Source organism: Mustela nigripes, chromosome 12 (assembly GCF_022355385.1).
Source record: "Mustela nigripes isolate SB6536 chromosome 12, MUSNIG.SB6536, whole genome shotgun sequence".
NCBI classification, from domain to species: Eukaryota; Metazoa; Chordata; class Mammalia; order Carnivora; family Mustelidae; genus Mustela; species Mustela nigripes.
The window spans coordinates 159324479-159348590 of record NC_081568.1 but is presented as its reverse complement, the minus strand read 5'-3'; the positions used below and the strand labels follow the sequence as shown (position 1 = coordinate 159348590).

Genomic DNA, 24112 nt, shown 5'->3' with positions numbered 1-24112 from the left:
TAAAATGAAAAAGGGTGGAATATTGGATAAAATGACATCACACATCCATATGTTGTCTACAAGAGACTCATTTTTTTTTCTTCAAAGATTTTATTTATTTGACAGAGAGAAGGAGAGATCGCAAGTAGGCAGAGAGGCAGGCAGACAGAGAGCAGGAACCAGGCTCCCCACAGAGCAGAGAGTCCGATGTAGGGCTTGATCCCAGGAATCTGGGATCATGACCTGAGCCGAAGGCAGAGGCTTTAACCCACTGAGCCACCCAGGTGTCCCCAAGAGACCCATTTTGAACCTAAAGATACACCCAGACTGAAAATGAAGGGATGGACAAGCATCTTTCATACCAATGGGCCTCAAGAAGGCTGGGACAATGATTCTCATATCAAACAAATTAGATTATAAACTAAAGACTGTAGTCAGAGATACAGAAGGACACTACATCATTCTTAAAGGGACGATCCACCAAGATGATCTAACAATTGTAAATATCTATGCCCCAATATGGGAGCAGCCAATTACATAAGAAACCTGTTAATCAAGATAAAGAATAATATTAATATTAATACATTAATATTAGGGGATCTTAACATGACTCTCTCAGAAATAGACAGATTATCGAAGCAGAAAATCCATAAAGAAACAAGACCATTGAATGACACATTGGTCCAGATAGACCCCATCGATATATACATAACATTCCATCGTAAAATAACAGAATACTCATTCTTCTCAAGTGCACATGGAACCTTCTCCAGAATAGACCATATCCTGGGTGACAAAGCAGGACTCAACTGATACCAAAAGACTGAGATTATTCCCTGCATATTCTCAGATCACAATGCTTTGAAACTGGATCCCAATCACAAGGAAAACTTCTGAAGGAACTCAAACACCTGGAGGCTAAAAACCACCTTGCTTAAGAATGCTTGGATCAACCTGGAGTTCAAAGAAGAACTGAAACAATTCATGGAAACCAATGAGAATGAAGACACTTTGGTACAAAACCTATGGGATACAGCAAAGGCAGTCCTAAGGGGGAAATGCATAGCCATCCAAGATTCTAAAAAAAAAAAAAAAAAAAAAAAAATCGAAATATCCAGGACACAGCAGCTGTCTCTATACCACACCCTATGAGACTCCAATTGCACTACTGGGTATTTACCCAAATGACACAAATGTAGTAAAAAAAAAAAAAAAAAAAAAAAAAAGGTATCTGTACCCCAAAAATAAAACAGCAAAGGCCACAATTGGAAAACTATGGAAAGAACCAAGTTGCCCTTCAACGGACGAATGGATAAGGAAAATGTGGTCCACATACACTATGGAGTATTATGCCTCCATCAGAAAGGATGAATATCCAACTTTTGTAGCAACATGGACGGGACTGGAAGAGATTATGCTGAGTGAAATAAGTCAAGCAGAGAGTCAATTATCATCTGGTTTCACTCTTTTGCGGAGCATAATAAATAGCATGGTGGACTTGGGGAGTAAGAGAGAAGGGAGTTGGGGGAAATTGGAAGGGGAGGTGAACCATGAGAGACTATGGACTCTGAAATACAATCTGAGGGGTTTGAGTGGCAGTGGGGTGGGAGGTTTGGGTACCAGGTGTTGGGGATTATACATGGCATGGAATGCATACAGCAATGGGTGTGGTGCAATTATAAAGAATACTGTTATGCTGAAAATAAATTTAAAAATTTGTGACAAAATAATAAAAAAAATATAAAATTTTTTTAAAAACTAGGGATGTACTTTATGTTGTCTAATTGAACATAATAAAAAATAAAAATAAATTAATAATAAATATAGAAGTTTTAAATTTCAAAAAAATAATTTGGAAAAATCCACAACACACCAGCTATGTCTACACCTTAAAGAACTGGAGAATCAACAACAACTCAGACCAACTCTACACATAAGAAAGAAATAATCAAGATTACAGATGAGATCAATGTTAGAAACCAGAGATACAGAACATATCAATGAAACTAGAAATTGGTTTTTTGAAAGAATCAATAAGATCAATAAATCATTGGCCACACTAATGCAAAAGAAAATAGAGAAACACCAAATTCATAAAATTATGAATAAAAGGGAGAGGTCACAACTAACACAAAGGAAGTAGAAACAATCATCAGAAGTTATTATCAAGTTATATGCCAATAATCTAAACAACCCAGAAGAAATAGATTCATTCCTGGAAAACTACAGACTCCCAAAATTGAACCAGGAAGAAATTGACAACCTGAATAGACCAATATCTAGTAACGAGATTGAAGCAGTGATCAAAAACCTCCCAAAAAACAGGAGCCCAGTACATGACGGATTCTCTGGGGAATTTTACCAAAGTTTCAAAGAACAAATTACCCCTCTTCTCCTGAAGCTGTTTCAAAATATTGAAGCAGAGGGAAAACTTCCAGACTCTTTTTATGAAGCCAGCATTACCCTTATCCCCAAACCAGGCAAAGTCCCTACCAAAAAGGAGAATTTCAGACCAATATCATTGATGAATATGGATGCTAAGATTCTCAACAATATCTTAGCAAACAGGATCCAACAGCACATTAAAAAGATTAACCACCATGACCAGGTGGGATTCATCCCTGAGCCACAAGGATGGTTCAACATTTGCAAATCAATCAATGCGATAGAACAAATCAATAAAAGAAGAGAGAAGAACAACTTGGTCCTCTCAATTGATGCAGGACAAGCATTTGAGAAAATCCAGCATCAATTCCTGATTAAAATGCTTCAAAGTATAGGGATAGAGGGAACATTCCTGATCTTCATCAAATCTATCTATGAAAGACCCACAGCAAATATCATCCTCAATGGGAAAAAGCATGCAGTATTCCCATTGAGATCAGGAACAAGACAAGGATGCCCACTCACCACTCTTGTTCAACATAGTATTAGAAGTCCTAGTAACAGCAATCAGACAACAAAGTGAAATAAAAGGTATCGAAATTGGCAATGAAGAAGATAAACTCTCTCATTCGCAGATGACATGATTCTTTATATGGAAAACCCAAAAGACTCCACCCCCAAACTACTAGAACTCATACAACAATTCAGCAATGTGGCAGGATACAAAGTCAATGTGCAGAAATCAGTGGCTTTCTTATACACTAACAATGAAAAATACAGAAAGGGAAATTAGAGAATCGATTCCAATTACTATAGCACCAAGAATCATAAGATACCTGGGAATAAACCTATCCAAAGAGCTAAAGGTACTTGAGGAACTACAGAACACTTGTGAAAGAAATTGAAGAAGACACAAAAGGATAGAAGACCATTCCATGCTCTTGGATCGGAAGAATAAACATTGTTAAAATGTCTATACTGCCTAGAGCAATCTCTATTTTTAATGCTATTCTGATCAAAATTCCACCAGTATATTTCAAAGAGCTGGAGCAAATAATCCTAAAATTTGTATGGAATCAGAAGAGACCCCGAATCGATACGGAAGTGTTGAAAAACAAAATGAAGACTGGGGCATCTGGTTACCTGATTTCAAGGTTTACTACAAAGCTGTGGTCACCAAGACAGCACGCTACTGGTGTAAAAACAGATACATAAACCAGTGGAACACAGTAGAGAGCCCAGATATGGACCCTCAACTCTATGGGCAAATAATCTTCGACAAAACAGGAAAAAATATACAGTGGGAAAAAAGACAGTCTCTTCAATAAATGGTGCTGGGAAAACTGTACAGCTGTATGTAGAAGAATGAAACTCGAACATTCTCTTACACTGTACACAAAGATGAGCTCAAAATGTCTAAAAGACCTCAACATGAGACAGGAATCTATCAGAATCCTAGAGAAGAACATAGGCAGTAACCTCTTCGATATCAGACACGGCAACTTCTTTCAAGATTTGTCTCCAAAGACAAAGGAACAAAAGCGAAAATAAACTTTTGAGACTTCATCAAAACCAAAAGCTTCTGCACAGCAAAGGAGACAGTCAAGAAAACAAAGAGACGACCCATGGAATGGGAGAAGATATTTGCAAATGACAGTAGAGACAAAAAGTTGATATCCAGGATCTATAAAGAATTCCTCAAACTCAACACTCACAAAACAGAGAAACATATCAAAAAAATGGGCAGAAGATATGAACAGACACTTCTCCAATGAAGACATACAAATGGATATAAGACACATGAAAAAATGTTCACCATCCCTATCCCTCAAGGAGATTCAAATTAAAACCACATTGAGATATCACCTTATACCAGTTAGAATGGCCAAAATTAACAAGACAGGGAACAACATGTGTTGGATTGGATGTGGAGAAAGGGGAACCCTCTTACACTATTGGTTGGAGCGAAGTTGGTGCAGCCTCTTTGGAGAACAGTGTGGAGATTCCTCAAGAAATGAAAAATAGAACTTCCTTATGACTCTGCCATTGCACTCCTAGGTATTTACCCCAAAGATACAGATGTCGTGAAAAGGAAGGCCATCTGTACCCCAATGTTTATAGCAGCAATGGCCACGGTCGCCAAACTATGGAAAGAACCAAGATGTCCTTCAACGGACGAATGGATAAAGAAAATGTGGTTCATATACACTATGGAGTATTATGCCTCCATCAGAAAGGATGAATACCCAACTTTCATAACAACATGGATAGGACTGGAAGAAATTATGCTGAGTGAAATAAGTCAAGCAGAGAAAGTCAATTATCATATGGTTTCACTTATTTGTGGAGCATAACAAATATCATGGAGGATAAGGGGTGTTAGAGAGGAGAATGGAGTTGGGGTAAATTGGAAGGGAAGGTGAATCATTAGAGACTATGGACTCTGAAAAACAATCTGAGGGGTTTGAAGTGGCGGGGGGATGGGAGGTTGGGTTACCAGGTGGTGGGTATTATAGAGGGCATGGATTGCATGGAGCACTGGGTGTGGTGAAAAAAATAATGATACTGTTATGCTGAAAATAAATTAATAAAAAGAATATATATATATATATATATATATATATATATATATTTACTGTAAAAGCTTCATGGCATTTGAGAATAGCCTGAAACATTATTGAGAAGAGGGATGGTTGAAAAGATTTTTGAAAGGAGGTGTACTTTCTGCAGGGTCTTTAAGAAAAAAAAAAAAAGTAAAATTTTCCCAGGAACATTTTCTAGGGGAAGAGCGATGTCATGAGAACATTTAAACTCACCTGCCTTTTTCAAGCAGTGGTGAGCAGACTGAGATTCAAGTCCCACCATAAAGTTGTTGAGCGATTCTAATCTAGATTGCAAAGGAGACAGTGGTATGGTGCTAAATTGTAAGCCTTAGGGAGTGGAATACTGGAGGAAAAGATTAGTTAGTATGCTTTTGGTTTCTTATGATAAAAACACAACTCCAGTTTAGCTTAAAATACAAAGGTGGATGATTTTTATTGACTCCTATAACTAAGAAGTTTAAGGGGAACATTGGCTTTGGGTCCAGCTAAGCTCAAACAGCTGTACTTAAGAATACTGGAAATCAAATTATTTCCACTTTCTTCAGGGCATATCCCTTTCCTTTGTAACCCAGAAGAGTTTTGCCATTTTGTTTATAAATCCACAGCTATTGCTTTCTAATTGTTCTAGCAAATGCCATCCCCCCCAATCCCACCCCAGAGGAGGTTGCCTCTAATTGGACCTGGCAAGATGTAGAGCTCCAATGGTCATATATGCATACTTGTAGGTGAAGGTGGTAGGACCTGGACTTATTTTCTCCATCAAATCGACTAAAGGAGAGCAGGACTGACCTCTACCCTCGCCAAAGGGTGGGAAAAAAAAAAAGGTCCTTTATCAGAGGGAGAGGTATGCGCAGTTAAAATTAACAGAAACCATTCTAGGTTTTTCAGCAGAACACGGAGAAAGAACTGTGGCTAAGTGACCTACGCAAATTTGACTGTTCAGAAAATTATAAGAATCTATTACTATAGTGTGTGTTGGTTAGAGATAAGAGGACTACATTGCATATACAGCTCCCCACCCCCCCTACAAGCCACTTCTATAACCATGGGGTTGCAACCAGTGAGTCTGTACAACAAAAGCAACACTCAGGTTTAATTCTGCTAAATGAAAAAAAAAATAATAATAAAAATAAATTTTGCTAAATGTACAAATATTTATTGTCAAGCCATTGCAAAACTGTCATACAGTCCCGAGTGCTTTTACTGGACTTGCCCTTGGGATTCCTACCATGATGCCCTCACTCGTAGTTGTCAGGAAACATTGGTGAGGGGCAGTCTGGAAATGAGGTGGGGCATCCCTGGGCACTCACAGCAGGATCCTAGGTAGGGAGATAAAACAGGCATATGCTAGGGCCTGGGGTTTTGCTTTCACTAGGGGTGAGGGTGGGAGCCTAGCGTTTTCACAGGTTCACTCTTTATTGGTGAATTTAAAATATGAGGATAAGGTTTTAGAGCTTTTAAGAGGAAAAAAAAAATCAGCCAAGGTCTTAGGCTGGGGTAGATGCGGGTGCTTCTGAACACTTTATTCAGTCCTGTGGCCGGCATTGAGCTCAATGGGGGTAGTCCTCTCTGAAGTGGACATCTTTGCAATCAAAACCAAAGTCAGGCACTCATGACACACACAAAAAAAGCCAACCATTAGGGCTTATACTACATTAGATCAGGTGACTAAGGCATTGTTGAAGGAGAGTGACACAGGACTAATGGGGATCTAGACCTCAACATACCGTAATATTTATTATGTGGACGTTTGCCAGACTGATGGAAGAGCAGATCATTCTAACCAACTGTTTATATGTAAAACCTCTTATTCCACCAGTGAAATATGATTTTTGACCCCTTACCCTCTCTTGTATAGAGTACAGTCGTATTTGAGGCCCTTAGTTTTACTTCCCTGGGGTTTATTTCTATTCAGGCCACATCAAACGGTGACCATCCTGAAAATGTGTAATAAAGTTAATTGAAATGAACACATCATAGCTTAAATCTATTTATTTTTCAAATTGTAGTAGGTGATCATGATATTAATTCACTAAATCATTACTTTTTAAAATGAAACTATAGAAAATATCAAGATAGAATAAAATAGGATTTTTTAAAACAATAAGTGTAAGGATTGTTTTTGTGAAACTTTAGTTTTGTGTCTTAATCTTATCTGTCATGAAGTATATTTTTGGTGGGCTACTGTTAAAAAGGTTGCATAAGCCACACATTTAATGCATGTGGACATTTCATTTCCTTATTTTGTTACTGACACAGCTGCTGGTTAGAGTATATATTATATAAATATATAGTGAATTCTTATATTTTATCGTAGTTATTTTATAGGGTTTTATTAAGTTAAACTCAAGTGTATTTATGTTAAATCTGTAGATTATTTTTACACAAAATCATCTGAATTTATCATAGAATAAGTGGGATATTGAATTAATTATATTTAAAAGCACCTGTTCCTCTCTTCTCTCTCACTCACTGTAAGGCTTTTCTCCTTCCCTTTCCATTTCTTTACTAATAATTATTGAATGGTAAGCATTCTCTGTATATTATGTCATTTAATTCTCTGCCCTTGAGGGGTTATTGTTCCCATTTTACAGATGGAGATGTTAAGGATTAGAAGCTTGACAGTAGTTTTCTCAACATCACTTAGTATTTAAACCACGCAGTTTGCTTCTATAGCCTGCTATCTTGACTGATTGGTTTTTCCAATATAAAAAAAAACAACAACAACAACAGCAACAACAACAACAAAAAATGTTGGATCACCACATCCATGCTTTTTGGATCTAATTGCCCTGAATACAGAGAACATAGGGAAGGCAAGCAGTGGAGGGCTTTTATTCTACTGAATCACAAACGCTCTACCCTGCAAATTTCATGTTTTCATATCTCTAGGGCTTTGACTTTAGGGATGACAGGCAAAGACATGAACAGGGAGATAAAAAATTGAAAGAGAGCTATGCATCTGATCACTCAAGAAAGAGCAAACAGACAGTGTCATGTAGGCCATATTCTGTTTAAGCCCCTGTCCACTATCTCCTGCTGGCCATGTTGACCCAGCAATGACCCATGAGTCAACCCAGGGCAGAGGGTACAGCTAGGATGAGGAGTACTGGGTTTTTGTTTTTGGTTTTTTTTGTTTTGTTTTGTTTTGTTTTTTTTGTTTTTTTTTTTTTTTTTTTTTTTTTTTTTTTAACTCGAGTCCTCTATTGGCTCTGCTTTGGTCAGAAGCTTTCAGTGGCATCCACAGAAAAATGCGATCTTTCATCTCACATGTGTTCATCTTTATTCCTCTTTGTGTTCTCATTGCCTTCCTGCAAGGGTCTGTTTACAAGCATCCATTCCTTTTATTCTTAACAACTAAGGAGTAGGACTGTTGTATAAACCACCCCCCAAAGGGAAAAAAAAAACAAAAACAAAAACCTGTAGACACTTATCAAAAGGAACAAGGTAATTGTAGGTCATGAGTACTCACATATGTACATCTTTTTTGTAAACTATTTGAGAAGTATTAATTTCATAAGTGCATGAAAGTGAAAGGCGTTGTCATCAGTCTACCCCAGAGCCCTTTGGGCAAAAGAGGAAATGGCCTTTGTGAAGCAGTTCCAGAGAATCAGCACAAATCCCATTATGAGGTCTTCAAGAAGACCAACCTGAAGTCAGTAATTCAGAAGTAGCAGGAACTGTGGAAAAGTGTGTTTGCTTGGATGCACGTTTTTGGAAGCTTGTGGTGATACCCTACTGTAAGGGCCTGGTTAGCCAGACACAGCCATTTCATTGTAAACTTGGATTGACCCTGCCTCTCCCAGAGGAACTTACTTGCAAACCCCGGATATAGGGGTGGGCCAGACCGGATGGAGACATCCAATCAGTGGGGCGCGCATATATTTACTATGGTAAATTGAAATTCAATTGGTCACCCAGATTGCTGACCGAGCATGACTGTGCAGTTTTCCCTGTGTATTGCAATGTCATTGGCCACCTGTGTGTGGGCTGGGCTCAACCACCTGTATAAAGGTTAGTCTATGAGGCTGGGAAGAGTAGTCCTCAGGAGCAGCGTTGTCCTCGGGAGCAGCAGCATCGCCCTAAAGAGCGGGAGCTTTGCCAGGGAGCAGAGCTGCTGGGAGCATTGATGTGGGAAAGGGTCGTCCTCAGGTAGGGTAGTTGTCTGGATAGGGTCTCTCGGGGGGAGCAGCCTCACAAGGATCCTCGTCGTGGGGCAGGGGCCTTGCCAGGGAGCAGCGCCGCCAGTAATATCCTCGTCAGGAAGGGTTGTCCTCAGCTAGGGTAGACCTCTGGTAGCGGCGTCCTCAGGAAGGGGCCTCGCTGGAGAAGAGCGCCGCAGGGAGCGTCGTTCCTGGGAAAGGGCCTCGCCAGAGAGCATCATTGCAGGGAGCGTCATTGTGGGGAAGTGGCCTTGCCGGGGAGCAGTGCCGCTGGGAGCCTGGTCGTCAGGAAGGGGTCTTGCCAGGATGCAGGGTCGTCGGGAAGGGTCATTGTCAGGGTAGTCGCCAGGTAGCGGTGTCCTGGGGAAGGGGCCTTGCCAGGGGGCGGACTCGCCAGGGAGAAGCGGTCTCACAGGGGAGCGGCCTTGCTGGTGAGCAGCGCCGCCAGGAGTGTTGTTGTCTGGAAGGGGCCTCGCTGGGAAGCAACCTCGCAGGGGAGAAGCACCACCAGAGCATGACCGTCGGGAAGGGTGCTTGTCCAGTAGGATAGTCCTAGGGAGCGTTGTCATGGGGTAGCGAGTTGGGAGCGCCGTTGTCGGAGCGGTGTCTTCGGGGTTGGTGTCCTGGTCGTCCTTGCCTCTTTGTAAGCGACTGCTCGACTGGTCAGTTTGATTTTCGATGCTGGGCAGGAAAGAAAGCTTTGCTCGACTTTTGCCTTGTATCAGTCTCGTCCCTTTGGTCATGGACCCTAACACTGTTAAAGGAGATAGATGTTCGGGACACCTGGGTGGCTCAGTTGGTTGGGCAGCTGCCTTCGGCTCAGGTCATGATACCAGCATCCTGGGATCGAGTCCCACATCGGGCTCCTTGCTCCGCGGGGAGCCTGCTTCTCCCTCTGCCTCTGCCTTCCACTCTGTCTGCCTGTGCTCGCTCTCACTCTCTCTCTGACAAATGAATGGAATCTTAAAAAAAAAAAAAAAAGGAGATAGATGTTCAATAACTGGAAACTGGGTCAAGCTTTAAATCTTCTATTTGTCATTCTGAGAAGTAATCCTTATAAATGGGTGCCTTGGCAACAGACAGCACATTAAAACTGACACTTGAGTGGCCAGATCAGGTAGGTTTCTTAAGGCAGTACACGTGAACAAGAGCACAGTTGATCCTTAGACGGAGGCTTTGAGGGCATCGCCAGTAGAAGTAATTACTAGTAAATGGGTACATTGGCGTGTTGCCTTTTGCTGTGGCTATTCTTGGAGAAAAGTTGATAAACATGTCATGAGATTGGGGCATGTGCTTTAAGATGATTTTCCATGTTTCTGCATAGGAAAGAATTTTTATCTTAAAATTAAAAAGAAAACTGATTACTAGGCTCTACTTGATCTATCAAAATTAATAATGATTGTCACGAGTTTGCACCATGCTGTGTTCCTGAAATACGAAGCTCAGTTCTCTCCATTCTCTGGTTTGATTTGAAGTGCCTAATGCTCATATTGACTCTCCTCTGTGTCTTGTTTCTCTTTTCCCTGCCTCTCACATCCATCTGCCTGCCTGCCTGCCCATGTGCCTGGTTTCCAAGCTCCTCTGCAGCTCCTGGGTCAAATTGAAAAGCTGTGTCCATATTTGGAGGGCAGTGAGAGGTGGAAGAAGCCCATACTTCAGATCAGTAGTTGGCAGGTTTAATAAGCAAGGAATTTACATATGAGGCTTGTTTTGGGTGGCTATAAAATGAGCCAATCTCTATACCAGCCTTCCAGAATCTTAAAAATTTATGCAGACACCTTAACTGGATTTAGTCATGTATCTAATCGTCAAGGTCCTCTCAACACATCATTATCTCAAGGCTTGTGTCTGTGAGACAGCCTTTGGGAGTGGAGAAGCAGATGGGAACACACATTCCAAGGACCAGGGCACAAAGTGTGGAGCCTCTGATTGTTGGGATCCAGGTCATGGGCCATCTGGTGGCCATGTCCTCTTAATGACCTCCTCAAACACTGTTTCTCTTCTCTCTGTGTCTCTCCCTGAAGACTGCCCAATCTACTTACTCATCCAGCTCTTTAGCTAGCTCCGACTTCAAATTGATAGGGAGAGTTTGTTTTGTATATATACGTGGTAAGCAGTCATCAGAGCTAGTGTTTTGCAGTCTGAGTCTTGAGTAGTCTGCTTTGTTGCTTACCCTACCAAGAATGTGGCATTCCCTTTACAAATGTGCACAAATAGTGCTGGAGAGCAGCTTGAGACGGTGGGCTGTCCTTGGCATCTACGCCTGGCAATGTCCTGTCCCTGTCAGCATTGAGACCTGCAGATTGTTCTCTGCCAAATAGGTGCTTCTGAATTTCATTGTTTATATTTCTACACTTATCTTTTGTAACTCTGAAAAGTGAAGTTAGCTTACAATTAGGTGTAGTCACCTCATGTGCAGGCTTTTCTAATTCTAAAGTTAATTGCTTTGATAATAAGGCAAATAGGAACATTGTAAATGAATTTGAGCAACAAACGGTACTGAGTAGCCTTGAAAAAGTTTTCCTGATGGTTTCTGGAAAGTGTGCCCATTTTGTTGTCCAGAGTATTTTAAGGGTGTCTCACACACCCACAGGTAGAGCATTTGCCCATAAATCTTTCACTTGGTTTACATTGCTAGTGTCGTAAGAAATAAGTGTTTATCATTTAAAAGGGGAATGGGTGGTGTGCCTTTTATATCCCTTCTCCATACTCAAGAGTTTAAGCTCAGATTCATAATATTAGTAGTACTTTAAATGTAAATGCATTTACTTGGTGTGACTGTCTGCTGGTCATTCTCAGAGTATGATGTGTGGACCCTTCAGAGAGTCAGAAAGATTGAACCATTTCCCTAATAATGGGAGACATTATTTACCTTATTCATTTTATTGATATTTACACTGATGCATATTATTACCCACTTCTACATGAATCAAGGCATTAGCATCATCCTGTTCTTGTGCAGGTGTTTTTACTGCAGTGAACTCAGAGTGCACTTAAAAAACCAAGGGTAAGTTTCCCTTAAAATCCTCACTGAAGCTGTGGGGCGCCTGGGTGGATCAGTGGTTTAAAGCCTCTGCCTTCGGCTCAGGTCATGATCCTGGGGTCCTGGGATCTAGCCCTGCATCGGGCTCTCTGCTCGGCAGGGAGCCTGCTTCCTCTCTCTCTCTCTGCTTGCCTGTCCACCTACTTGTAATCTCTGTCTGTCAAATAAATAAAATTTTTAAAAAATCCTCACTGAAGCAGTAAAAAATATGAATTTCGTTAATTATCAACCCTGGAATAATTAACCTTTTGCTCTTCTGTGACAAAGTGGGAAGCATGCATCAAGCAGATTTGCTGTATACTCAAGTACGATTACATATCATCTGGGGGAAAGCACTGGGGCAGTTGCTTGAGTTGTGACGAGCTGGTTGCTTTCTTCTGTGTTAACAATTTTACCTGGAAAAGAACTGACGAGTCTATACTTGGGGATTTCCATATGTTCTTTGAAACAGACGAGGTAAGTTTGTCACTTTATAATACAGTTGACAGGGACACCTGGTCGGCCCAATAGGTGGAGCAAATGACTCCTGATCTTGGGTTGTGAATTTGAACCCCCACATGGGGAGTAGAGATGACTTAAAAAAATGGAAATTAAGAAAGACAGTTGAGGGCGCCTGGGTGGCTCAGTGAGTTAAGCCGCTGCCTTCGGCTCAGGTCATGATCTCGGGATCCTGGGGTCGAGTCCCGCATCGGGCTCTCTGCTCAGCAGGGAGCCTGCTTCCCTTCCTCTCTCTCTCTGCCTGCCTCTCCATCTACTTGTGATTTCTCTCTGTCAAATAAATAAATAAAATCTTAAAAAAAAAAAAGAAAGAAAGACAGTTGACTGTGTTTTTAATGACAAAATTTGAGTGTTGAGTTTTGAATTCTGGAATACTTGTGTTTTCCATATTAAGTTTGACCACTTCCCAGGACTTGAAGGCTTTCTGATGAGATGAGATGATGGTAACATTAATAATGAATATGACCTCTATATACTGTTTAACAAAAAGAATCAACATTTGGGAAATTACTAATTTGAAAATAATTTTAATCAGGGCAATTTCCCAAATGTTGATTTCACACCAAGCATCAAGAATCAAACTGACCAGTCAGGGCTATCTCTTACAAAAAGGCGAGGACGATGTTCCCAACAAGGTCACTCCCAAGAAGGCCACTCCGGACGAGTCTGCTCTAGATGAGGCTGCTCGGCAGATGAGACGGCTCCATGATCGGAGCCCCTCCCAAGATGAGGCCGCTGCTCCATGAGGTTGCTCCCCAGACAGAGCCACTCCCAAGAAGAGGCCATTCTGGACAAGACGGCTTCCCGGACGAGGCCGCTCCCGACGACAAAGAGGCAATGATGTCAGCGACGATGACAAGGAGGACAACCTGGATGACAGACTCTGCTCCCCACAATACCACTCTGACAAAGCTGCCACCCAGAGGAAGTCACCGCTGTGGACAAGGCCGCTCGTGGCTCAGGGTGGCGAGGCATTTTGCGGCAAGGCTGCTGGCGGCTAGGGGCCGTTGGCATCTCAGGGCCACTGGCATCTCAGGACGACTGGCATCCAGGTGCTGCAGGCGTCAGGACCACTGACCGCTGGGCTGATGGTGTCTCAGCACCTCTGACATTTAGGGGCTGCAGGCGTGGGGACCGCTGACCACTGGACTGCAGGACCACTGGTATCTCAGGACCGCTGACCGCTGGACCACTGGAGTCTCAGGGCCGCAGGCGTCGAGGGACCGCTGACAGCTGGACCGCTGGTGTCTGGACAGCTCGGGGCTGCTGGAAGCTGCACGTGGCTGAAGGCTGCAGGTGGCTTGGGGCCTCCGGAGGCAGGGCCTCAGGCAGCTGGAAGCTGCAGGTGGCTGGAGGCGGCGGCTCAGGGCCGCTGGAAGCGGGACCGCTGGCGGGGTTGGAGGCTACAGACAGCGGCTCAGGGCCGTTGGAGGTGGGGCCACAGGCGGCTGGAAGCTGCAGGCAGCGGCTCAGGGCCGCTGGAGGCAGGACCACCAGAAGCGGGGCTGCAGGAAGCTGCAGGCACAGGGACCGCTGGTGGTGGGACCGCTTGGGGTGGTTATAGCGCTTACAAGAGCTGTTATAGCTCCTCCACTCTGCCGACTCTTTGCTCCCGTTGACTCTTCTTTTGCTCCCCTCGACTCTTCTGCTCCCGTCGCAGCTCTCCTCCTGCTCCCATTGCAGCTCTCCTCCTGCTCCCATTGTAGCTCTCCTCCTGCTCTGGCGCAGCTCTCCTCCTTCCCTGCTAGCCTCACGGCAACTTTTATGCAGTTGGTTGAGTCCCACCCCTATACAGGTGGCCAATCGGATCTCAATCCACCCTAGTGGATATACACATGCTGCACCGATTGGACATCTCCACCTGGCCTGCCCCACCCCTACATCCGGGTCTACAAGCAAGTTCCTCTGGGAGCGGCAGGCCCTTACATTCCCCCCTTCTCTTTGGAGATTAATCAAATCCTTGACTTTTCAGATAGTCTTATATGTTCAATATAAGATAGAACTAACATTTTATCGCCCCAATTTTCTTTAGTATAGCAACAATAAACTTACTTTTTTTTTTTTTTTTTTTTTTTTTTTTTTTTTTTTAGCCCATGGTCAGCTGGGTCTGTCGGCTGTTGCTCCCATCTGGGGGGGCATCCTTACTCGGCTCATTTGACGTGACCCACATGAACCCAGGCCCTAATGCCTTCTACTTTTACTGCTATGGGGGTGGTTAGGATAACAGTAAATTGTCCCTTCCAGCGAGGCTTCAAGTTCCCCACTTGATAGTGACATATCCAAATTAAATCCCTGGGATGTGGTTCCTCCACTTTCTCTGTCCCAGTGTGGGCAGTTTGGATCCCTTTTTTAAAGACAGACTGTAATGCCTGCAGTGACTGGGGTATAGACTGATCAGTCATTTCTGCTAGGGCAACCTCCTGTAGCCTAGGACAGAGCGAGGGAGGGGTCCTCCCAAACATGATTTCAAATGGGGTCACCTTGTTTAAATAGGGTGTACATCATGCCCTGAGGAGAGAAAAAGGAAGGAGATCCATCCATCCACCGCCAGCCTCCAGAATTAACTTTGTCAAGGTCTCTTTGAGAGTCTGGTTCATTCTCTCTCCTTGCTCAGAGCTCTGGGGCCAGTAGGCACACTGTAGTTTCCAATTAGTGTCCCAGGGCCTTGGCCATCTGTAGCGCCTTGGTGAATGCAGTCAGCTTTGCTTTTCCACCAAGATCCTATGTGGCGGGGCTGTCCAGAGTCTTGCATCCCCCGCATACCTCTTTCCATTGACTATGTAACTACTCCCTTCTGTGAACAGCGTCATTTCCGCATCCGGGAGGGGAATGTCTCTGAGATCTGGCCTTATTCCCGTGACTTGGGTTAGGACCTTCCCGCAGTCGTGTGGGTGGTCAGCCAGCACCTCTGGTAACAAGGTGGCTGTATTTAGCACTGCTGGGGGCCGGAAGATCACTTTTTCATTCAGGAGGAGGACCTGATACCTTGTCACTCGGGCATTTGTCATCCACCAGTCTGGTGGAGTCCAGAGAAGGCCCTCCATAACGTGGGTGGTGGTCAATATGAGATTTTGACCCAGAGTCAATTTGCATGCATCCTTGACCAGGAGGGCCATGGCAGCAATTATGCAGAAACAAAGGGGGAACCCAGCTGCTACTGGATCTAGTTTCTTGCTAAGATAGGCCACTGGCCTTCACCAAGGCCCCAGAGTCTGAGTCAAAACTCCTTTAGTCAGCCCTGCCTTTCCATCCACATACAAGTGGAAGGGCTTGGTAACATCTGGGATGACCAATGCTGGGGCACTCAGTAAGGCTCTTTGTAATTCCCAAAATGCTCCTTCTGCCTCAGCTGTCCACACTCTACCATAGTGAGCCCTCCCTTAGCCAGTTCATAGAGAGGTTGTGCCATCTCCGTGAAGGCAGCATCCACAGCCTGCAGTAGCCCACCATCCCAAGAAATTCCCTCTTGGAGATCAAAGTGAAAGCAACCGGTATTCCCTGGCAGTCTTCCATCCAAGTACTAACCAGGCCCGACCCTGCTTAGCTTCCGAGATCAGACGAGATCGGGCGCGTTCAGGGTGGTATGGCCGTAGACAATCAAAGGGTTCTTACTTGATATTCTCAGATGAGTGTACGTGACACCCTATGTAACATGGAACCGTCCTTCCCTTGCTGGAGGAAGCTGAACTTTCTCATACCCTACTGTTACCTTAATCTGTCCAGGCTTGGTTAGCTACCATATCTCTCTTGTTCAGTTACTTTGGCCCCCAGCCTTCTTGGGCTACTGATGCCTTGTGGTCATACCCATTCTGTACAAAAGAAGAGGTAGTGGAGGGTTTCTAAGTGCTTGGAACAGAATGATGTTTCAGACATATGGACATGTTCAAAGATGCAGAGGCTGCAGAGAGAGCATATTCAGGAACGTGCCAGCAGCTGCACGTGTATCAATTGGGACAGGTCCCTGGCAGCCTCCGATGGCCAAGATTTGAAGCCTTGACTCCCGAGCTCCTCCCATGGGCCCTTGTGTGACCCATCATGTCCAGACATCAGAGAAGAGGGACGGGCAGCTCATGGAACTTCAGAGAGTTTTCTTCCCCTTGGAAGATGGCTTCCTAGACTCAAAGTGGACCCTCAGACTCTCGTTTTTCTAGGTCTGAAAGCCAACACAGAGGTGCTGAGGCTCATGGGCATGCATGTTCTAGCATGCGGGTATCGGCCACCTGGCAGCAGTGCTGCCTCACCTGAACCCACACCGCCCACTCCCCAGGCTGTGCTCCCAGGAGCAGCAGCACTCGGCAAGGGGAGGCTACCCGGCCCTGCTGCCGGCTACTGATCTGATCCCAAGTTCCTGACGATGGATGAAGGCGCGTAGGCATACCTTTTAGCCTACACACCTCTGCTGGTTGCTGAGCCAGAGTCCAAATTCATTGCACAGAATTTCCCCTGTTACATCTCCCAGATTCTGGGTGGAGGAGCCCACAGAGAACAGCTGTGGTCTGCTCTGCCATCAGAGCAGGGCTGTCCCTGGATGCTGTCCTGCTCGCATCCCTCGCAGTTAACTTAGGAGCGTCTTATCTAAGGTCTGTCCGTATAAAGCCTGGACCAGGCTACTCCGTGGAGTAGATGACCGTTATGCCATATGATGCCCTGCAAGATTCAGGGTGCAGTCCATTCAGACTCCATAACGGAAGCAGTAGAGCCATAGAGATACATTCACAGTCAGGCACTCTCCAGATTCAAACAGGTTGGACATCCTCCCCTTTGGGTATCCTTGGCTAATGGGAGGTGATCAGTCTCCCCTTCCATTCTTTTATGAATGGATTTAGCTCCAACAGTGGCCTCAGGGCTGTTTTTCTCTCTTTTTACATATCTCCTACTTTTTACATACAGAGTTGCTTTTCTCGTTTTCATCAGTCTTAATTGCAGCCTTCAGCCACGTGCAGCTTCCAGCAGCCCCGAGCTGTCCAGACAGCAGCGGTCCAGCTGTCAGCGGTCCTTCGACGCCTGTGGCCCTGAGACTCCAGTGGTCCAGCGATCAGCAGTCCCGAGATACCAGTGGTCCAGCAGTCGAGTGGTCAGCGGTCCCCATGCCTGCAGCCCCTAGATGTCAGCGGTGCCGAGACTTAGGAAGTGAGTTCTCCCTCAAAGCTCCTTACAGGAGAGGGGTGGGATGGTTTTTTAATGCAAAACAAAACTAATGGAATTTTAAATAAAAGCACTTACAAATTCTAAAGTGAAAGTGAGTTTTCCACATGTGATTAGAGCATGAGGTATCATCTCAAAAAGAAACAGCTGATAATCCATGAGGCTCTCAGCATAAAGTAACAATCCAGGGTTAGCCCTTCTGGACTGATCCCATATCCTTTTTGTGTCTCATTCGTTCATTTAAACAAGAAACATTTAGTGTGCTAGGTTCTTCTCTAAACAATAATAAAAATATTTCTGACTGGTGGAAGACAGGCAGATAATAAACATTAAAGATAATAAGTTAATCACATGAAATATTAAAAGGAGATTAGTATAATTGAAATTTTAAAAAATGAACCAGTGTAAGGAACCTGGGATTGGCCATTCATGATAGGAAACATAATGGCATGATTTCAGCCGAGATGAAAGGAACTGCAAAGCCATCTGCAGTATAAAATCCTTGAGAAACTCTATAGTGGGTGCAAAGTCCTCTCACTACACTTGGGTCTATGCTGCAGAAAGACAGCTACCCCTGAATCTGCATCTGTGCACATATACATACATATAAATCATTCTAAATTACAAATATGTATACATATGTATATGTATATGTATATGTATATATATACATACACACACATTACATAAACCTAGATTTTTACAGCCTGTGTAAGTTTGTTTTGAACAATGTGTGGACAAGTCTTAAAATGGGCTGGAATATTTTATCTCCATTACTTCCACAATAAACAATGCCAGTGACTGGGGGTGGGGGTTGTATGTAAATGTGTGTGTGTGTGTGTGTGTGTGTGTGTGTTAGATAGCATCTCTTGCTGGGAACAGAGTCTCCCAGAGTGCTATTCTTCTACAGCTTGTCTTAATAACAACCCAACCCCACAGGAACCTCAATTTAAAAAAAATAACAAAACAAACAAACGTCCTTCAACAACATAGTACCATGGTGTGGTGTGTCCTTTGTCACTAATCTACCCTTCACGTAGTCCTGACTCCAAGGGAAGAATGCCACCTACGGAATCATCTGCAGAAGTCAGGCAGTTCTGCAAAGTACAACACTCAACTGGGCTTCGTTCCAAATCCCCTCCCTCTGTTTATTCTCTGGGAAAAAATAAAAAACAAACAAACAAGCAAAAACACCCACTATTTGGGCTGTCAGGAAATCAAGCTCTCAGTGCAGATATCTGATAAATACTCCCACATATCATAGCCTTCTCAATGGCTAAGCCAAATTTCAGAGTCCTTCTTGCCTTCATTTTCCTTAATTACGCTTTGAGGATTGGAATGCCCTTGTATCTTTGCAACCTTAGACAGCGGAAACCACTGGGACAAATGGTGCAGAGGCTGCTGACCTGCAGCTGCAGAAGCCCAGGAGGGCTACCGGAACACACAAATGTTCAGGATTGCTCAAGAGGCCGGGTGATGCCTAGGGCTTCCCAATTTGCACAGCCCTGGCACCCTGCCATGCGCAGCTCCAAGCGGAGACCTCCGGAGGGTCCAGGGCCTGGGGTCCGGGTTGGCGGCGGGTGGGCGGAGAGGGCGGGCAGGGACGCCGCCCGGTGCTTGTGGGCTGGGCGGCGGGAGAGGAAGGCGTCGGTGTCCTAGAGGTTCCCCTTCGTGACACGGGCCCCTGAGTAGCAGGCTGGCAAGGTCCTCGGCCGCCTGTACCCCAGTAGATCTCTCTGCAAGCAGAGAAAGAGGTCCAGCCCGGCTGCGCCCCAGTGGGAGGAAGGGTCCAGGAGCGCTGCGGCCCTGCGCGGAGTAGGGAGGCCCGAGGCTGGGCGGCCCGGCGCCAACAAGCAGTCCCCGCAGCAAACGCCTGCAGCCCTGGTGCCAAGCACAGCGGCGGTGCATGGCCCGGATGGGAGGCACGCCTGTAGCACCCGGATCCAGGCTTCCAGCCTGAGCGCGACAGCCGCCTAGACCCGCGCGTCCTTGCCCATCCGGCCCGCATCCCCCTGACGTGATGCAGCCTCCTCCTGGGCTGGGATTTGCGGGAAAGTCTTCTTCATGCGAGCGATGTGCCCCCAGCAGGACACTCTAGGGGGGCAGCCAGGGCCCTCCTCTTCTCTGACAGGCGAGTCTCAGACCTCAGGAGGCCGGAGACACCAAGAACCTGAGGACGTTGAGCGGCGCCCTGCCCCCGCCGCGCCGCCGCCGCCCCCCGCCCCTTCTCCCCGCGCGCACCCTCCGGGCCTCAACCGCCACGCCACGCTGGAGCCCGCCGCCTGGGGATTTAATGCTCTGGACTAGCGGCTCCTGGCCTGCAGCCTGAGTTCCCTGACGTTCTGCCATCCCCGCCCTCCAGCGCCCAGGTCTGGCAAGTCACCGGAGCCCCCTGGGTTTCCCGTCTAGAGGCTTAAAGGCTCTCGGAGGGGACCCAGTCTGGCTTCTCATCTCTGTCCGCCGCAGGACTGGAGGCCGGGCCCCTCTTTCATTCTGGGTCCGTGGGCGGACACTGGGGCTTCGCCTTTCCCCGGCCCCCTCCCTCCCTGAGGGTTTGGCCCCTGGGTGCCCCCCGAGGTCCCCTGGACGCTCACCGTCTGCAGACAGGGTCCCCTCCAATTTGTCAGGGCCCGCGGCTTCCGCCGGCATCAGCAACCCAGGCTGAGGAAAGTAGGCGGAGGGGCTGCAGCGCTGGGCCTCCCACCTGGCGGCTGAGGTGCGGCCACTGGGCGGTTTTTTTTTTTTTGTTTGTTTGTTTGTTTGTTTTCTGGTGGGTGGGGTGGGGGGAGGTTCCGGCGCCCGCACCGCACTTCTGCCAAGGCTCGGGGCGGGGGGGGGGGGGCTCGGAGGTGGTGGTCAGACTGGCAGGTCTGTTTGGGATGCTCATGGTCCATCCCGCAGGGGCACAGAGGTTTGGTTACGTTGGAACAGGCTGGTTGGCCAGTGGACTGCGGTGGAGGGTCCCGGGGCCAGCACAGGGGCCTTCCCCCTGCGGGATCCCCTGGTCCCCAGGCCGCTGCGGGGTCGGTAGGGGCCCGGGTGGGGGCATGGGGCCGCGCGCGGGTGCTCTGTCAGAGTCTGGAGCGGGAACGCGGGCGACATCTTGGAGCGTTCGGTCCCGGTGCACAGGGCGGCTCTGTGGCGTGCTGGGGCGGATCAGCAGGTGTTTGGAAAGGGTCCCCTGGGCAAGTGTACATGGCCCAGAGTCGCCGGCCTCTGCAGCCCCGCTGTGTGCGGGCGGCATTTGGGGATTTCTGGCCTTATCCACTCCTTCTCCACCCCTCCCCCAAAGACCTACTATTTGGACCCCATCTTTTGCCCTGTGTCCTGGTGGTACCTCTTCAGTTTCTCTGGAAGCAAACTGAGATTAGAGGAATCACGGAACTCTTGCATAAAAATGTCTGGAGGTACCCGGCTTCTATGGTGAGAACCTGGGGGGGTCGCGGGGGGCTTCTGATGGTGCAGACCTTACAGCCTTTCCTGAGCCGCACACCAGGATCCCAGGTTGGCAAGAGGTCATTTGAGGAGAGGTGAGATGTTGTTCTGAGTATGGAAGGGAATGGGCCTCCCTGGATCTGGACTGTGTTGCGAGGCACCTAGGGATGCCCCTGCACTTGATGATGTATGGGCCTAAGTCCAGGTGGCCTTTGATATATTGAGACTGTGGAGTGTCTTTGTGGCTTTTCCCCTTCTGAGATGAGATGCAGGGATGTGTGTTTGTGTGTGTGTGTGTGTGTGTGTGTGTGAAAGAGAGAGAGAGACAAAGAGAGAGAGAATTCACCAAGTTAGCGCCACATTCAGGAAGGTAAATTAATGTTCAGAGTAATTGACACTTTTCTTTTATTCTTGTAAACTTAAGCATTTGGGGAAAATCAAAGATTGATACTCCTGAACAGTTTTCTTCCTTTACCAAGGGAAATTAAGCATACTGGCAAAGGATATTTGAGTAGCTTGATCATTTAGCAAGTAGTACTTACCCAATAAATGAAAGATTGCCTTCATCTTAAGCCATTGTCCTCAAGATGCTGTCTTTCATTATATATCCTAATGGGCTGCCACATTATCACCAGTATCTCTCTCTCTCTCTTTCTTTCTTTCTATCCAAAGGAAAATATGTTGCTGATCTGGGTATTCTGTAGCTTTTTACTACCTTTGGGGCAAAGACAGGTTGAAGAACTTTTTTTTTTCTTTTAATTTTTTTTTTCTATAAAAGTGCACCTCTCTCATTTTAAATATTAGCAGGCATGCCCTGATTTCAGGCCTCCATATTAAGGATAGGAAATGATCATAATAAAGAATTTTTCTAAACTGTAGTTCATGCAATCATTGCCATTTATTCTCTTACGGACACTAGTCTTCAGGAAACCCAAATACTCAGCAGACTCATCTTTATGTTCCCTCTTGCCCTTTTGGCTTTTGGTAGTTTTCGTGAGTCATGAGACTTATTTCCTAAAAAGACTACTATGTGATTGTACTATGGGTTGTAATGTTAATTACCAATGTGTGGATCAATGTTGTTTAAATTGCTAGCTACAATCAAAATTATAAAAAATAAATAAATAGAAAAATAAATCCTAACAAATTGGTAATGGTGAGAACAGTTTTGTATTACTTATTTTTTTTCTCCATTTCACATATGTATCCGTATTTGGGGTAGTAATGCAAAACATGTTTTCGTTTCTTTGTTTAACTGAAGGGTCTGAATTTTTAAAGACACATTTATTGACCAAATCACTACATAGAATCAGTTCATCTGGCTTTTAGTTCTAGTTCTGTTACTATCTTGATGATCTTAAGGAAATCACTTGACTTATTTGAATTTCCTCCTTTGTAATATGGGAATCAAAGGGATAATGCTGCAGAAAGTGCTTTGAAAAATGCATAGATGACAATTATTTCTTTTATTCTAAGAAAGCAGGGTGATGTTTAATAGAAAAAGCAGAACAGTAGCATCTTTCAAACTTGTCACTCTGAGAGACTCTCAATCCAATGGTACCACCGTTGCCTCTAATGTAGTTCATATTCCCTGAAATTACTGTTAAGGAGGCAATTGCATACAATGTAGTGAAATTTGGAGTGCGGTGACCCAGGTTCAAGTCTTCACTGTGTTGGTCCTATTTTTCTGACCTTCACCTTCACCTTCAGTTTCCTATTTATACAATGAACATGACAGTGCCTATCTATTCAAGATGGTTGGGAGTATTAACTGTGAAACGGAGTGAATACTGTCATATAATAAGCACACAGTAAGTATTAGCTCTTACTGTTTGTAGCTTCTCCCATATTTGTGGTTCATACTGTTGTGACATTTCTTCAAGCTAAAATCTGGTGTTCATTTTTAACTCCTTCATTTCCTTACCCCTACCACAACCATCAGAAAGGTCAGTCATCTATTACTTCACAACATAACTTTAGTTTCTCCACTTCCTCTGTACTGCTGCCACTGTAGCCCAAGCCAGACCACCCCCGTCTCTCACTTGTACCTTTCCGGAAACTCCATAACTTGTCTAACAACTTTCTTGCTCTTGTCTGGCCTGGTTACCACTTCATAGCACCAGAGTAATCTGTAAAAATGTGCCCTGATCATACCGCTCCCTGCGTTAAAGTCTTATAGTGGCTTTCCATCATACTTAGATAAAATTCAGACACCTTTTCTTCGCCTTCTCTATTTCTCCCTCCTTACCTACCTTTTCTGCCTTGTGTATTCTCTAACCACATGGGCCTTCTTTTTCATGCATCAGGTCTTCCAATTCATCCCTGTCCTGAGGCCTTGGGTGTTGCTCTTCCCTCGGCTTCTGCCACAGATCTTTGCAGTGTTGGCTCTCTCATGTTCAGATGTCTGCTCCTCTCAGAGGCCTGTCCTGACTGCCTAAGTGGAAGTTGCCATCATCACTCATGCTCCATACCTCTGTTTCATTTTCATCGTAGCATTCATCCTTGCCCCTTTTCTTACTTACTTCTCATGTGACCTGAACCCTTTGCCATATTGTGAAAACCATGAGAACTGGGATCTTATTTTCTGTATTTTTGAAGGCTGCCTCTCTAGTGCTTAGGACAGTGCACTCATGAGGTACTCCATAAACACCACAGTGAACAGAACAGATGCAGCCCATGTTCAAAGTGTTTTAGTTAGACCAGAATCCGCAAAGATTTTCTTAAAGGGTCAGATAGTAAATAATCTAGATTTGTAGACCATAAGGTCTCTATTACAGCTATTGACTTTGCCCTGGTAGCACCATAGCAGCCACTGACAGTATATAAATGACTAGGCATAAGTGTGTTCCAATAAAACTGGG

The 24112-nt window shown here is 45.2% G+C and overlaps 1 pseudogene; it reads right to left on the bottom strand.

The window, feature by feature from the left end:
- Positions 1 to 16147: 16147 nt before the first annotated feature.
- LOC132029034 (5S ribosomal RNA) lies at positions 16148 to 16266 on the bottom strand (annotated as a pseudogene).
- Between the last annotated feature and the right edge of the window lie 7846 nt (positions 16267 to 24112).